General features: G+C 45.2%; 1 protein-coding gene across 4 annotated transcripts in view; it reads right to left on the minus strand.

Moving 5' to 3' along the window:
• LOC110518704 (zinc finger protein basonuclin-2-like) overlaps positions 1-15,649 on the minus strand; it is a 156,777-nt gene that overhangs the window by 76,618 nt on the left and 64,510 nt on the right. The gene's annotated exons all lie outside the window — the stretch shown is intronic.

Genomic DNA, 15,649 nt, shown 5'->3' on the forward strand with positions numbered 1-15,649 from the left:
ACAGGTCGAGACGTCCGTTTTACAGGAAGAAGAGGTCTGTTTTACAGGAAGTTGCTCTAAATGCTAGGCTAATTCACACCTCTATGGTGGAGGTTTATAGTGTAGATTTCACTGATGGAAATGTAAGATTTGACAGCTAAACATAGTTGGCATATGGTCTGCCTCACACCATTCTTCTGTGGGGTCTGTGTAACCACGTTAAATACCAACAATATCCACTATGAACAAGGATTTAGAAAAATGACTGTGGTAGAGGCTTCCAAATGTACACAGCTCCAAGCCACAAATTTCTCATTGACACGAATTCTGGAAGACATAGAGGACTCTGTACTAGGAACGAGGGAGAGAGGGGAAAAGGGGGGGGGAAAGGCAGGGAGGAAAAATCCCCAAAAGCCCAAACTTTATATTAATCAATGTTGGCACCCCTTGCCTTATCAGTCCATTGTTATGTTAAAAGATGAAATTGATAAATTATAATAATTACATTGAAAACTCTCTCTGTCTTCAAAGACAAATTGCTTAAAGGAGAGGGGGAATATTTGTGGTTGTAGCGTATTAGCGTAGCGAGACCCTGCTATGGAAGTCATCCCTTTTCCAGGAAGAGTTTCATTCTAACATGAAGTCAGCGCTAACATTTTTCCTTCCAATATTTCTGTAGCCATCGACTCACAATCCTGAATCACAGACCGAATGGAGCCTGAGGTGTTGATAACATAAATAAATAACTTGGTAGAAATAGCACTGATTCAACAGCATGAGGATTGTGTGTTTCACGTTTGGTGAAAAGGATGTGGAGCCAATCCCAAATGTCTAAAGTCTGTGTTTCTGTGTTAGACTGCTTAGGGCTGTAAAATCTTCTGTAATCACACAAATGACAGAGGAAAACATTCAACCACACTTGTAAAAGGGAATGATGTGTATTATAGTAGGTGATGGATATGATTGCGGCCTCTTTATTTTGACAGGAAAATCACAATCATATCCAAGGTTCTTTGTCATCACGTGTGTATGCACGAGGGTGTGTGTGGATAAAGTATGTGCGTCTTAGCCCCACTTCAGAAGTCTGCCGCTCTTCTCTGCACAGAGAGAGTCATCACAAAACCAAAAGGTGAAGATCTCTTCTAACGTTACATCAACCTCTCCGGCCTCTAGGTCACCAGGCTGCTCGTTATGGAGCACACCTGTCACCATCGTTAGGCGCACCTGGACTCCATCACCTCCCTGATTACCTTCCCTGAATGTCACTCCCTTTGGTTCCTTCCCCAGGCGTTATTGTTTCTGTTCCTGTGTCATGTCTGTGCGTTGTCCGTCTTTCTTATTTTGTATTACGTTGTGTTTATTTATTAAAACACTCAATCCCTAAACTTGCTACCCGTCTCTCAGCACACATCGTGACACACACCTCTTACACTACAGTCATTTCCCAGAATTACTTTAGGAACTTCACCGATTTACCACACACACTATCTTATCTCACTGCAGCTGATTTATCGCCTGTGACCGGCAGTGTGACAGTGACGCGACACACACACACACACAGGGTCGTAGGTCGTAGTCCATGATGCAGATTACCCATATTTCACAAGGACCCATCAGCAGTTACACATCACTGAGGGACAGCAGTAACACAATCACAGGAACCAGTGTTCACACCATCACTGAGGGACAGCAGTAACACAATCACAGGAACCAGTGTTCACACCATCACTGAGGGACAGCAGTAACACAATCACAGGAACCAGTGTTCATACCATCACTGAGGGACAGCAGTAACACAATCACAGGAACCAGTGTTCACACCATCACTGAGGGACAGCAATAACACAATCACAGGAACCAGTGTTCACACCATCACTGAGGGACAGCAATAACACAATCACAGGAACCAGTGTTCATACCATCACTGAGGGACAGCAATAACACAATCACAGGAACCAGTGTTCACACCATCACTGAGGGACAGCAGTAACACAATCACAGGAACCAGTGTTCACACCATCACTGAGGGACAGCAATAACACAATCACAGGAACCAGTGTTCATACCAACACTGAGGGACAGCAGTAACACAATCACAGGAACCAGTGTTCACACCATCACTGAGGGACAGCAGTAACACAATCACAGGAACCAGTGTTCATACCAACACTGAGGGACAGCAGTAACACAATCACAGGAACCAGTGTTCACACCATCACTGAGGGACAGCAGTCACACAATCACAGGAACCAGTGTTCACACCATCACTGCACATGGCAAAGGACACACTTATACAAACAAGTAACATTCTAACCTCTGCTAGTGTATTGTACCTGTTCAGTACTGTAATACAAGCAGTCAATGTTTGATAGGACTCAATATCAAACAGAATGACATACTGTGACCATGTCTACATGTATTCCATCATGCCACACGGTGTTAGCCATGTCATTTGACTGCAGTACGTCAAGTATAAAGTGCTACTCCACTGTAACATGACCGTGACCGTAATAGGATTAAAAACTCTAGGTGTTTTAAACCAGATTAGCAGGAGGGAGGTATCAAAGTGAACACGAGCTAATCCCAGATTAACCATCAAATCCCACCACATCCGCCCAGTAGGTTGGCATCTGGGCAGACAGGGACATCGTTTAGTTTTTGGCAAGGTGGGAACGGGGATTACACCTTTAGTGTGTCAAACTGGTTGTCTATTGCAGGTGTGGCATAAATCAGGTACCCCCTCTGGTTTCATCCATGTAGCTAATCTGTAGAGGGTGCCGGTTTTGCTTTCTGCTACTGTTGTTTGTCTCCCTTCGGGCTCGACATGAGAGCTGAACCAAAGTGTTTATTTTGATTTGTCCTGCTTGCTAACAGGTTGGATTTGTCCTGCTTGCTAACAGTTTGGATTTGTCCTGCTTGCTATCAGGTTGGATTTGTCCTGCTTGCTAACATGTTGTATTTGTTCTGCTTGCTAACAGGTTGGATGTGTTCTGCTTGCTAACATGTTGGATTTGTTCTGCTTGCTAACAGGTTGGATGTGTTCTGCTTGCTAACATGTTGGATTTGTTCTGCTTGCTAACAGGTTGGATTTGTCCTGCTTGCTAACATGTTGGATTTGCCTGCTTGCTAACATGTTGGATTTGTCTGCTTGCTAACAGGTTGGATTTGTCCTCCTTCTAACATGTTGGATTTGTTCTGCTTGCTAACAGGTTGGATTTGTCCTGCTTGCTAACATGTTGGATTTGTCCTGCTTGCTAACAGGTTGGATTTGTCCTGCTTGCTAACATGTTGGATTTGTTCTGCTTGCTAACATGTTTGATTTGTTCTGCTTGCTAACAGGTTGGATTTGTCCTGCTTGCTAACAGGTTGGATTTGTTCTGCTTGCTAACAGGTTGGATTTGTTCTGCTTGCTAACAGGTTGGATTTGTCCTGCTTGCTAACATGTTGGATTTGTCCTGCTTGCTAACATGTTGAATTTGTCCTGCTTGCTAACAGGTTGGATTTGTCCTGCTTGCTAACATGTTGGATTTGTCCTGCTTGCTAACAGGTTGGATTTGTTCTGCTTGCTAACAGGTTGGATGTGTTCTGCTTGCTAACATGTTGGATTTGTTCTGCTTGCTAACAGGTTGGATTTGTCCTGCTTGCTAACATGTTGGATTTGCCTGCTTGCTAACATGTTGGATTTGTCTGCTTGCTAACAGGTTGGATTTGTCCTCCTTCTAACATGTTGGATTTGTTCTGCTTGCTAACAGGTTGGATTTGTCCTGCTTGCTAACATGTTGGATTTGTCCTGCTTGCTAACAGGTTGGATTTGTCCTGCTTGCTAACATGTTGGATTTGTTCTGCTTGCTAACATGTTTGATTTGTTCTGCTTGCTAACAGGTTGGATTTGTCCTGCTTGCTAACAGGTTGGATTTGTTCTGCTTGCTAACAGGTTGGATTTGTTCTGCTTGCTAACAGGTTGGATTTGTCCTGCTTGCTAACATGTTGAATTTGTCCTGCTTGCTAACAGGTTGGATTTGTCCTGCTTGCTAACATGTTGGATTTGTCCTGCTTGCTAACAGGTTGGATTTGTCCTGCTTGCTAACAGGTTGGATTTGTTCTGCTTGCTAACATGTTGGATTTGTCCTGCTTGCTAACAGGTTGGATTTGTCCTGCTTGCTAACAGGTTGGATTTGTCCTGCTTGCTAACAGGTTGGATTTGTCCTGCTTGCTAACAGGTTGGATTTGTCCTGCTTGCTAACAGGTTGGATTTGGCATCAGACGATTCTCTATTTATTACACACACTACTACACTTCCTCAAAACAATCTGATCTCCACTTCCTATCATGTTACAACACAAAAACTAACTCCAACACAGAGGTAGGTCAAAGTTGTACGTTTTTCCTCAAACCAGCATTAAATGCTAGACAACAACACAGTCCGCTATCCTAATTGCCACTTGCTAAAGCCATTGTATAAAACAGAGGCAGCCAGAGATAGAATTAAATATCACACACATGCACCCCCCTGTTTACACGCTGAGCTGTGTGATGGTTGACGAGATAGTTAAGGAGGTCGTCTAATATAGCAATTAGAGCCCTGGTGTCTGCTGTGCTGCTGCTGTGACAAGGCCTTCTAATCAATGACTTATTACGCTAGCCTAGCAGCCTAATAGCACCTCTCATATCTTCCCATTAACCAGACAGGCTGAAGTTTTACAGGCTAGTTAGAGGAGAAGGGCACATCTTCTGCTGAACAGACACTGGGGGGAGAGAGAGGAGAAGGAGAGAGAGGAGAAGGTGAGAGAGAGAGAGAAAGAGAGAGACAGGTTGCAGAGAGAGAGAGGAGTAGGAGAGAGAGAGACAGAAGGAGAGAGAGAGAGAGAGAGAGAGGAGAAGGAGAGAGAGAGAGAGAAAGAGAGAGGGAGAAAAAAGAGAGACATGTTGCAGAGAGAGAGAGGAGAAGGAGAGAGAGAGACAGAAAGAGAGAGAGAGAGAGAGAGAGAGAAAGAGAGATTGGAGAAGGAGAGAGCGAGAAGGGGTGAAAGAGAGAGAAATAATCTGCCTCTCATCACCAGCCTACTACTGGTCTTGGCTAACACACTCTATATGATTTGGAGTGTGTGTTCATACCTACACTAGAGACTGTCTATATTATTTGGTGTGGGTTCATACCTACACTAGAGACTGTCTAGATTATTTGCAGTGTGTGTTCATACCTACACTAGAGACTGTCTAGATTATTTGCAGTGTGTGTTCATACCTACACTAGAGACTGTCTATATTATTTGGAGTGTGGGTTCATACCTACACTAGAGACTGTCTAGATTATTTGCAGTGTGTGTTCATACCTACACTAGAGACTGTCTATATTATTTGGAGTGTGGGTTCATACCTACACTAGAGACTGTCTAGATTATTTGGAGTGTGTGTTCATTCCTACACTAGAGACTGTCTAGATTATTTGCAGTGTGTGTTCATACCTACACTAGAGACTGTCTATATTATTTGGAGTGTGGGTTCATACCTACACTAGCGACTGTCTAGAATATTTGGAGTGTGTGTTCATACCTACACTAGAGACTGTCTAGATTATTTGGAGTGTGGGTTCATACCTACACTAGAGACTGTCTAGATTATTTGCAGTGTGTGTTCATACCGACACTAGAGACCGTCTAGATTATTTGCAGTGTGTGTTCATACCTACACGAGAGACTGTCTAGATTATTTGCAGTGTGTGTTCATACCTACACTAGAGACTGTCTATATTATTTGGAGTGTGTGCTCATACCTACACTAGAGACTGTCTATATTATTTGGAGTGTGGGTTCATACCTACACTAGAGACTGTCTAGAATATTTGGAGTGTGTGTTCATACCTACACTAGAGACTGTCTAGATTATTTGGAGTGTGGGTTCATACCTACACTAGAGACTGTCTAGATTATTTGCAGTGTGTGTTCATACCGACACTAGAGACCGTCTAGATTATTTGCAGTGTGTGTTCATACCTACACGAGAGACTGTCTAGATTATTTGCAGTGTGTGTTCATACCTACACTAGAGACTGTCTATATTATTTGGAGTGTGTGTTCATACCGACACTAGAGACTGTCTAGATTATTTGCAGTGTGTGTTCATACCGACACTAGAGACTTTCTAGATTATTTGCAGTGTGTGTTCATACCGACACTAGAGACCGTCTAGATTATTTGCAGTGTGTGTTCATACCGACACTAGAGACTGTCTAGATTATTTGCAGTGTGTGTTCATACCGACACGAGAGACGGTCTAGATTATTTGCAGTGTGTGTTCATACCGACACTAGAGACCGTCTAGATTATTTGCAGTGTGTGTTCATACCGACACTAGAGACGGTCTAGATTATTTGCAGTGTCTCTTCATACCGACACTAGAGACGGTCTAGATTATTTGCAGTGTGTGTTCATACCGACACTAGAGACCGTCTAGATTATTTGCAGTGTGTGTTCATACCGACACTAGAGACGGTCTAGATTATTTGCAGTGTCTCTTCATACCGACACTAGAGACCGTCTAGATTATTTGCAGTGTGTGTTCATACCGACACTAGAGACGGTCTAGATTATTTGCAGTGTGTGTTCATACCGACACTAGAGACCGTCTAGATTATTTGCAGTGTGTGTTCATACCGACACTAGAGACCGTCTAGATTATTTGCAGTGTGTGTTCATACCGACACTAGAGACCATCTAGATTATTTGCAGTGTGTCTTCATACCGACACTAGAGACGGTCTAGATTATTTGCAGTGTGTCTTCATACCGACACTAGAGACCATCTAGATTATTCGCAGTGTGTCTTCATACCGACACTAGAGACTGTCTAGATTATTTGCAGTGTGTCTTCATACCGACACTAGAGACGGTCTACAACACATGAGGGGAGTAGCGGATGTGAATGTAAAACAACGTAGTTCTTTAACAGGACTAGAGGATGGGAGTGAAGGAGATGGAGGGGTTCTGATGATGCAGCTCCCCAGCCTCGCCCTCTCTCTCTCTGGTGTCTCTGTGGCCAGGGTCTGGACTGAAGCTGATCTGGGCTGGGTCTGGTCCTGCACAGTCGTTCATATTGGTCCCTGCAGCCCTGCTGTGGAGCGGGAGGTTGTGTTATCAGCAGCCTGGCTGGCCAGATACTGGAGCATTAGTCACTATAGTGTCTCGTCAGGGTTTCCTCTCTAGCTCACTGCTAAAGGGGGACAGTGAGGGAAAGGACACAGAGAGGGGGGTGTGTGTGTGTGCGTGTGTGCGTGTGTGCGTGTGCGTGTGCGTGTGTGTGTGTGTGTGTGTTTTGTGTTGTGTTCATCCTGAAACACTAGAAAAATTAGCAGCAGGGGAATGGGCTACTTGTTCTCTCCAATGTCCATTCCGTTAACTCCTCTGGCCTCAGAACTGTCCTGGTAACGTAGAGACATCTACATGATATTCACTGTCAACTCCGTTATTATATGACAGCTTTAAATGTCACCTCTGTTAACCCTCGACCTATTTCAATGTCAACTCTGAAACCTTCATTATTCTTTTTAATGTCCAACTCCACTCCCACCCTAAAATGTCCACTCCCTAACAGCCCCTTTGCGTCCTCTATTACAGTACAAAACCCCACTTGTCCCCGTCCCAAAAGTCCACCCCTTAACTCCTCTCCTCCACACAGTGTCCTCCATGCATGCAGAGGGAAGCCAGCCAGACCAGCTGGGAGAGGCTGGATGGTTATTGTTCCCTGTCTCAGATTTAATTGAAACCTTTATCCATGTTGAACATGGAACCACAGACCACATTTCTTTGGTAGAGAGTAAAGCAAAGCCGAGAGTTAAATGAGATCCCTGTCTGTGTGTGTGTGTGTGTGTGTATGTGTGTGTGTGTGTGTGTGTGTGTCCGCAGCAGCTCCAACTTAAATGTGTATGCCCAGGTCACTGTAAAACACTGGGAGCATCTTGTCCTCTCTTCCACCCGCAAGATACTATCTCATCCATGAGTTAGCTGCTGAAACGCTGTCTGCTTCCTGCCAGAAATGTGTGTCCAACGTGTGCAGGGAAAGCAGGCATGGTGCGTGTCATAAAGCAGGCCCTGGCTCTCTCTCGGAGAGATAGTCTCAGGACTTCACAGAGTCCATATTGAAACCAGGTGACAAATAAAACTGTGTGGGATAAAGGAGGTCTTTGTAGCAGACGCAACATGCCACAAATTCAGAGGCAAATTTTTGCTTGTTTGGCTTTATACGTTGGGTCTGACTTAAAACGGAACTTTCTTGCCTTCCAATTCCTAAATGCTGCTGAGTAAACAATGATTAATCAGTTGTTCGCAGGCTTTCGGTATAAAACGCCCGGTTACAAGGGAAAGGGAAAATGTAGTCAACTTCGAACACAGGCCTCTCCTTCTGCCTTTCAAATCCCCACAGCACAACACCAGTCCTCCATGTCAGTTCTGGTTTGCTTTTTGCTTCGCAGCCACAATGGCAGAGGTCCCTGTCCTATGTGCAGCTGTGCGACTGGGCTCTGACACGGGGCAGAGGGACCAGAGTTATGCTAATGGGAACCAAATGGGGCGTGAGACTCCGGTGGATTACAGGAGGAGGAGAAGAAGAAGAGAAGCATGTGTTTTCCTGTGTTCACCTGGGACCCCTCTTTTTCTTTCTTCCCTTTCAAATAGAAAAAGGAATAACCCTGTCTGTTGTTCCCATGTAGGGTCAGTCTGTCCATGTCTTTTTGGTTTCGCTCCCTAATCTACCCCCTCACCCCCACCTTTATTGTCATCAAGTCAGGCCAATTAGACCCTTTGTTGACATTCATTCCCTCTCTCAAGTTATGTTCAGCACAGCCCTGCTTACATCTGAGCAGAGAAGCACCATACTGGAAGAGAGAAAAAGGAGAATAAAACACTCACGTGAAGAAATAAGGGATTAGGGGGAAAGATGAAGACAGATGAATTTCAGATGTTTTTGGCTCGCCCCTCTCATTCCTGTTGTGCCTTATATGCCCTACTTGATCGGATTCCATCGCCAGCTGTGACAGCGCAGTGGCCAAGCGGCATACCAGCGAACCTATACGGCCCGTATAGAGTCCCAAGAGTCCTGGACTAAGATCCTAGTGTTCTTGAGACCTGAGAAGACGGAGATGACAGCGGACGGGCTACATGCCAGTTCTGAGACATCAGACAGACTGCAAGGCCTCATGGGTATTGGAGAGACAGGGAGAGACGTGACAGCGACAATGTTTTTGTCCTGTCGACGTTGTGACAATGAAATGAAAGTCGGTACTGACCGGCTTGGAAGAAAAGCTAGAAAACTAGATGTTAGACATTTTACCTTTGATTTAGAAATTGTGTTGTCATCTGTTGCTAGTGGTTTTCAGTATTATTATTTTACATATATGGATATATGAGAACAAATATACACCCGAAAGATTAATAAATATAGTAATACCCTACCTCAACTTTGAACTATTACAGACCTAATATTTGTGTTTGTGTCAGCTGAAAGTACACCCCCTCTAACAGATCTACCCTGTGAGATTGTAGTCACCCAAAACCAGATAGTTCTATTGATACGTATTCTCCTTTACCGTTACCGTATTCTCCTTTACCGTTACCGTATTCTCCTTTACCGTTACCGTATTCTCCTCTACCGTTAACGTATTCTCCTTTACCGTTACCGTATTCTCCTTTACCGTTACCGTATTCTCCTTTACCGTTAACGTATTCTCATTTACCGTTACCGGATTCTCCTTTACCGTTAACGTATTCTCCTTTACCGTTACCGTATTCTCCTTTACCGTTAACGTATTCTCCTTTACCGTTACCGTATTCTCCTTTACCGTTAACGTATTCTCTTTTACCTTTACCGTAGTCTCCTTTACCGTTACCGTATTCTCCTTTACCGTTACCGTATTCTCCTTTACCGTTAACGTATTCTCCTTTACCGTTACCGTATTCTCCTTTACCGTTAACGTATTCTCCTTTACCGTTAACGTATTCTCCTTTACCGTTAACGTATTCTCTTTTATCTTTACCGTATTCTCCTTTACCGTTACCGGATTCTCCTTTACCGTTAACGTATTCTCCTTTACCGTTACCGTATTCTCCTTTACCGTTAACGTATTCTCTTTTACCTTTACCGTATTCTCCTTTACCGTTACCGTATTCTCCTTTACCGTTACCGTATTCTCCTTTACCGTTAACGTATTCTCCTTTACTGTTACCGTATTCTCCTTTACCGTTACCGTATTCTCTTTTACCTTTACCGTATTCTCCTTTACCGTTACCGTATTCTCCTTTACTGCTAAGGGGAGTCACAGGAAGACAGATATTTTGGGGGTGATGTGAACACTTCTCGAAGACACGTAGGTAAAATGGGATCCATGATGAAACCTGGTGAGTCTGAGTGTATTCCAGGATAGTCATGCTTCATAATGAAAGGACCCAGCTGGATATCCTATTGTGTAAGACAGAGACAGAAACTGAGACACAGAGACTGAGACACAGAGACTGAGACACAGAGACTGAGACACAGAGACTGAGACACAGAGACTGAGACACAGAGACTGAGACACAGAGACTGAAACTGAGACACAGAGACTGAGCCACAGAGACTGAGACACAGAGACTGAGACACAGAGACCGAAACACAGAGACTGAGACTGAGACACAGAGACTGAGACACAGAGACTGAGACACAGAGACTGAGACTGAGACACAGAGACTGAAACACAGAGACTGAGACACAGAGACTGAGACTGAGACACAGAGACTGAGACACAGAGACTGAGACACAGAGACTGAGACACAGAGACTGAGACACAGAGACTGAGACACAGAGACCGAAACACAGAGACTGAGACTGAGACACAGAGACTGAGACACAGAGACTGAGACACAGAGACTGAGACACAGAGACTGAGACACAGAGACTGAGACTGAGACACAGAGACTGAAACACAGAGACTGAGACACAGAGACTGAGACACAGAGACTGAAACACAGAGACTGAGACACAGAGACTGAAACACAGAGACAGAGACTGAGACACAGAGACTGAAACACAGAGACAGAGACTGAGACACAGAGACTGAGACACAGAGACTGAGACACAGAGACTGAAACACAGAGACTGAGACACAGAGACTGAGACACAGAGACTGAGACACAGAGACTGAGACACAGAGACTGAAACACAGAGACTGAGACTGAGACACAGAGAGAGAGTGAGAGAGACACACAAAGTTAGAGAGGACAGTTCAATGGCAAATCCCCAAATCTGCTTATCCTCACCAGTCATTCTACTGCTCTCAGCTAACACACTAGATAGATACAAATGTGATGTCAGCTCAAACAGGGAGTGGTTAATCATATCAAGTGGAGGAGTGGTGGAGGGAGCCTCCATTGATGTCCTCCCTCCCTTGTATACATTTCTGAGCAGAGGGAGAGAGAGAGGAGTGGACAATCTCTTTGTGTTCAGACCAGCCCAGGCCATGGTCCCGCTTGGCTCTCCTCAAAGCCAGAGATCAAACCATGTGCCCAGTGACAGCACTGTCCATAGATACTAGTGGAGTTCAAAGAGCCGAATGAGGGCTTGGAGGGATGGACGCAGGCTATACACTAGGTAGGGGGCCAGTGTGGTGGAGGGTGGATTGTTGGTAGGGCAAAGGAGGGTGGGTGGGGGGTGGAGACCGGAGGGGAGGTGGGGCGCCAAGGGGGAACATTGAGGAATAAGGTTGAAGTAGGGTGAGGAAGGGGTGAGGAGGTTCTGGATAGTGGCGGGAGGATGGCCTAGCTATATGGGACGGCCTGTCACTGATCTCTATCTCCTCCCCGCACCTAACCCCCCTAGCCTGCTACCGTCACCTGCTGGTCTTGTCCAGGTGTTTTATAGCTATCTGGAGGCACTGGGAGTACAGACGGAGAGAGGACTCTGCCAATCCTTTTGTCTGGCTCGCCGCATTCCTCACCCACAGATGGTGGACATGGACACAGACAGACAGACGGACAGGCCAGGCAGGGAGCACAGTACAAGAGGAGCACTCTGAACAGAATGTATGATACGTTGTTGGTAATGAACGCTATTATTAATAAACTATTAATACATGATTAATAAAGTTATTATTAGTAGAGTTATTATTCAAATCAAAATGTATTTGTCACATGCGCCGAATACAACAGGTGTAGAACGTACAGTGAAATCCTCAGTAGTGTTGTCAGTGTGAGGTAGAAGGAGAGATTTATGGCTTCAGTGTGTTTAAGAAAATGCTACAGGAAAATGTGTTTTGCTTTTTAAATGTCTGTTTTTGTTTTGCATCGAAGTCACACTGGGTGTTTTTTTTTATGATATCTCACACTCACAACAGGAAGGAGAAAAACAACTACAAAGAATTCAGTCTGCAGAAAAATAATTCCCATGAAATGACTCTAGAGGGAGGGAGTATAGCTCTCACCTGCTATTCCTACTCTAGAGGGAGGGAGTATAGCTCTCACCTGATATTCCTACTCTAGAGGGAGGGAGTATAGCTCTCACCTGCTATTCCTACTCTAGAGGGAGGGAGTATAGCTCTCACCTGCTATTCCTACTCTAGAGGGAGGGAGTATAGCTCTCACCTGCTATTCCTACTCTAGAGGGAGGGAGTATAGCTCTCACCTGCTATTCCTACTCTAGAGGGAGGGAGTATAGCTCTCACCTGCTATTCCTACTCTAGAGGGAGGGAGTATAGCTCTCACCTGCTATTCCTACTCTAGAGGGAGGGAGTATAGCTCTCACCTGCTATTCCTACTCTAGAGGGAGGGAGTATAGCTCTCACCTGCTATTCCTACTCTAGAGGGAGGGAGTATAGCTCTCACCTGCTATTCCTACTCTAGAGGGAGGGAGTACAGCTCTCACCTGATATTCCTACTCTAGAGGGAGGGAGTATAGCTCTCACCTGCTATTCCTACTCTAGAGGGAGGGAGTATAGCTCTCACCTGCTATTCCTACTCTAGAGGGAGGGAGTATTGCTCTCACCTGCTATTCCTACTCTAGAGGGAGGGAGTATAGCTCTCACCTGCTATTCCTACTCTAGAGGGAGGGAGTACAGCTCTCACCTGATATTCCTACTCTAGAGGGAGGGAGTATAGCTCTCACCTGCTATTCCTACTCTAGAGGGAGGGAGTATAGCTCTCACCTGCTATTCCTACTCTAGAGGGAGGGAGTATAGCTCTCACCTGCTATTCCTACTCTAGAGGGAGGGAGTATAGCTCTCACCTGCTATTCCTACTCTAGAGGGAGGGAGTACAGCTCTCACCTGATATTCCTACTCTAGAGGGAGGGAGTATAGCTCTCACCTGCTATTCCTACTCTAGAGGGAGGGAGTACAGCTCTCACCTGATATTCCTACTCTAGAGGGAGGGAGTATAGCTCTCACCTGCTATTCCTACTCTAGAGGGAGGGAGTATAGCTCTCACCTGATATTCCTACTCTAGAGGGAGGGAGTATAGCTCTCACCTGATATTCCTACTCTAGAGGGAGGGAGTATAGCTCTCACCTGATATTCCTACTCTAGAGGGAGGGAGTATAGCTCTCACCTGATATTCCTACTCTAGAGGGAGGGAGTATAGCTCTCACCTGCTATTCCTACTCTAGAGGGAGGGAGTATAGCTCTCACCTGCTATTCCTACTCTAGAGGGAGGGAGTATAGCTCTCACCTGATATTCCTACTCTAGAGGGAGGGAGTATAGCTCTCACCTGCTATTCCTACTCTAGAGGGAGGGAGTATAGCTCTCACCTGATATTCCTACTCTAGAGGGAGGGAGTATAGCTCTCACCTGCTATTCCTACTCTAGAGGGAGGGAGTATAGCTCTCACCTGCTATTCCTACTCTAGAGGGAGGGAGTATAGCTCTCACCTGCTATTCCTACTCTTACTGAACATATTACTGTTCAATGTATCCAAATAATAAGCTAGTCCCCTGATTACAAACCACACACATAGAAGGAACCCTGATCACAGAGTACACTCAGGGAGTCTCCATTATCCTACTCAATGTACAGGAACTAATGAAGTGAAATACAACTCACATTGTAAAGGGGAGTTCCCCTCCAAATAGCAGCACTTTGACTCTCATTCAAGTTCCTTAGACTCAGATCGCTTATAAAGGAGTCTTCATTTACTAAAAGTTGGAACCAGACACAGTCACACTCCCTTTGAAAGATGAACAATAAAACAAAATACAGATTCTAAAAGCACTTGGAGGGGAAATTCCACCAATAATGTTACCGAACCGAAACCTTTTCAGGTGATCTAAAATCTCTCAGGCTGAGTTTACAAAGGTAGCCCAATTCTGATATTTTGTTTGGTTAAAAGAGCAATTAGTGAAAAAAGATCAGAATTGGTCTGCCTGTGTAAACGCAGCCTTATTGACAAGAATGAATAATTAACACATTTTCTGATCATTCTCTAAAACTGAGTGGAGAGGAGGAGTGTGGAGGAGGGGGACAGAGCTGCGTGTCGCACACCTGCGTTGACTCCACCCCCCCGACCTTCAGCCTATCAGAGAGTGTCCCTCCTCACCAGATAAGGGTGACACGTCTCCTCTGCAGGCCCTGACACCTGCACCGATTACCCAACACATTATCAGTGGTTTAGTCAAAACTGGCACAAATAAAGTCACCCACTAATGTACACCTGCAGAGACAAGACAGTGACCTCGAGAGAAGTGGTGACATGCAGTCACAGAATTCAAAAGAACAGGTTTATGACATAGGCCCACTCTAGTCTTATATTGTAACTCTACACATGACGCCTAGCAATAAGTCAGTATATGCGTGTTAGTCTTCAGATGTACTGCATATAGTATGAAAACATGCTAGGCTGAGTCTGGGAGTAACTGAAGGAGTGACACGACCACACAGTGTGACTGCCAGCATGTTGGTGCTAGAGAGCAGTAGCAGGTCCAGAGAATTGAGGAGAAGAAAGAAGGGAGCAAGGGAGGGAGGAGGGGAGGGAGGGAGGGGATGTTTTTTGGCGGAGTGGAGGAGTGTTAGGGATGAAAGTGTGTGTTGACATGAGAGGGGTAGAGATGACCAGCAGCATCTGCTCTCTCTCCTAAACACACACACACTGGACACACACACGGGAGGTATTAGTCAGAGCCTAAACATCTCGCACCCTTGGCGACCCCGCCAGGAGGGGACTTCTCCGTTGTCGAGGGTTGTTGGCGTGGGCGACGGGACACACAAGGAGGGAGGCGGTTGACGGGAACCTGACGACAGCCGGCCCGGGTCAGGAGACTCCCCTGGTGAACTTTTAGTCAGCGCGCCGGTCCCCAACACACTACACACACACACTCTTCTGCTCCTAACTCCTAATTCATACTCCAAGCCCCCACCAAACCTGACAAGTCTTGGAAGAGCTCCTAGATTTAATCTTGCAAATAGTTTCATATTTTTTATTTGGCCCCTTTTCTTTTCGTAGCCAAAAGCCTGTTGTAATTGTTTGTAAGTCATCTCCAGATCATGTATGTGTGGGGTTTTGTATAAACTGAAAACTACCGTGTGTTATGTTATTGATTTGTTGGGGTTCAAGACCCATGACCCACAGCGCAATATTTGTTTCTTTCTGAGGAGCAAACAAATATGTCAGAGTCGACATTAGCATCTAAACACCTGGGTTTCCTCACAGACCAGCTGTGG

Source organism: Oncorhynchus mykiss, chromosome 19, assembly GCF_013265735.2.
Source record: "Oncorhynchus mykiss isolate Arlee chromosome 19, USDA_OmykA_1.1, whole genome shotgun sequence".
Lineage (NCBI taxonomy): Eukaryota > Metazoa > Chordata > Actinopteri > Salmoniformes > Salmonidae > Oncorhynchus > Oncorhynchus mykiss.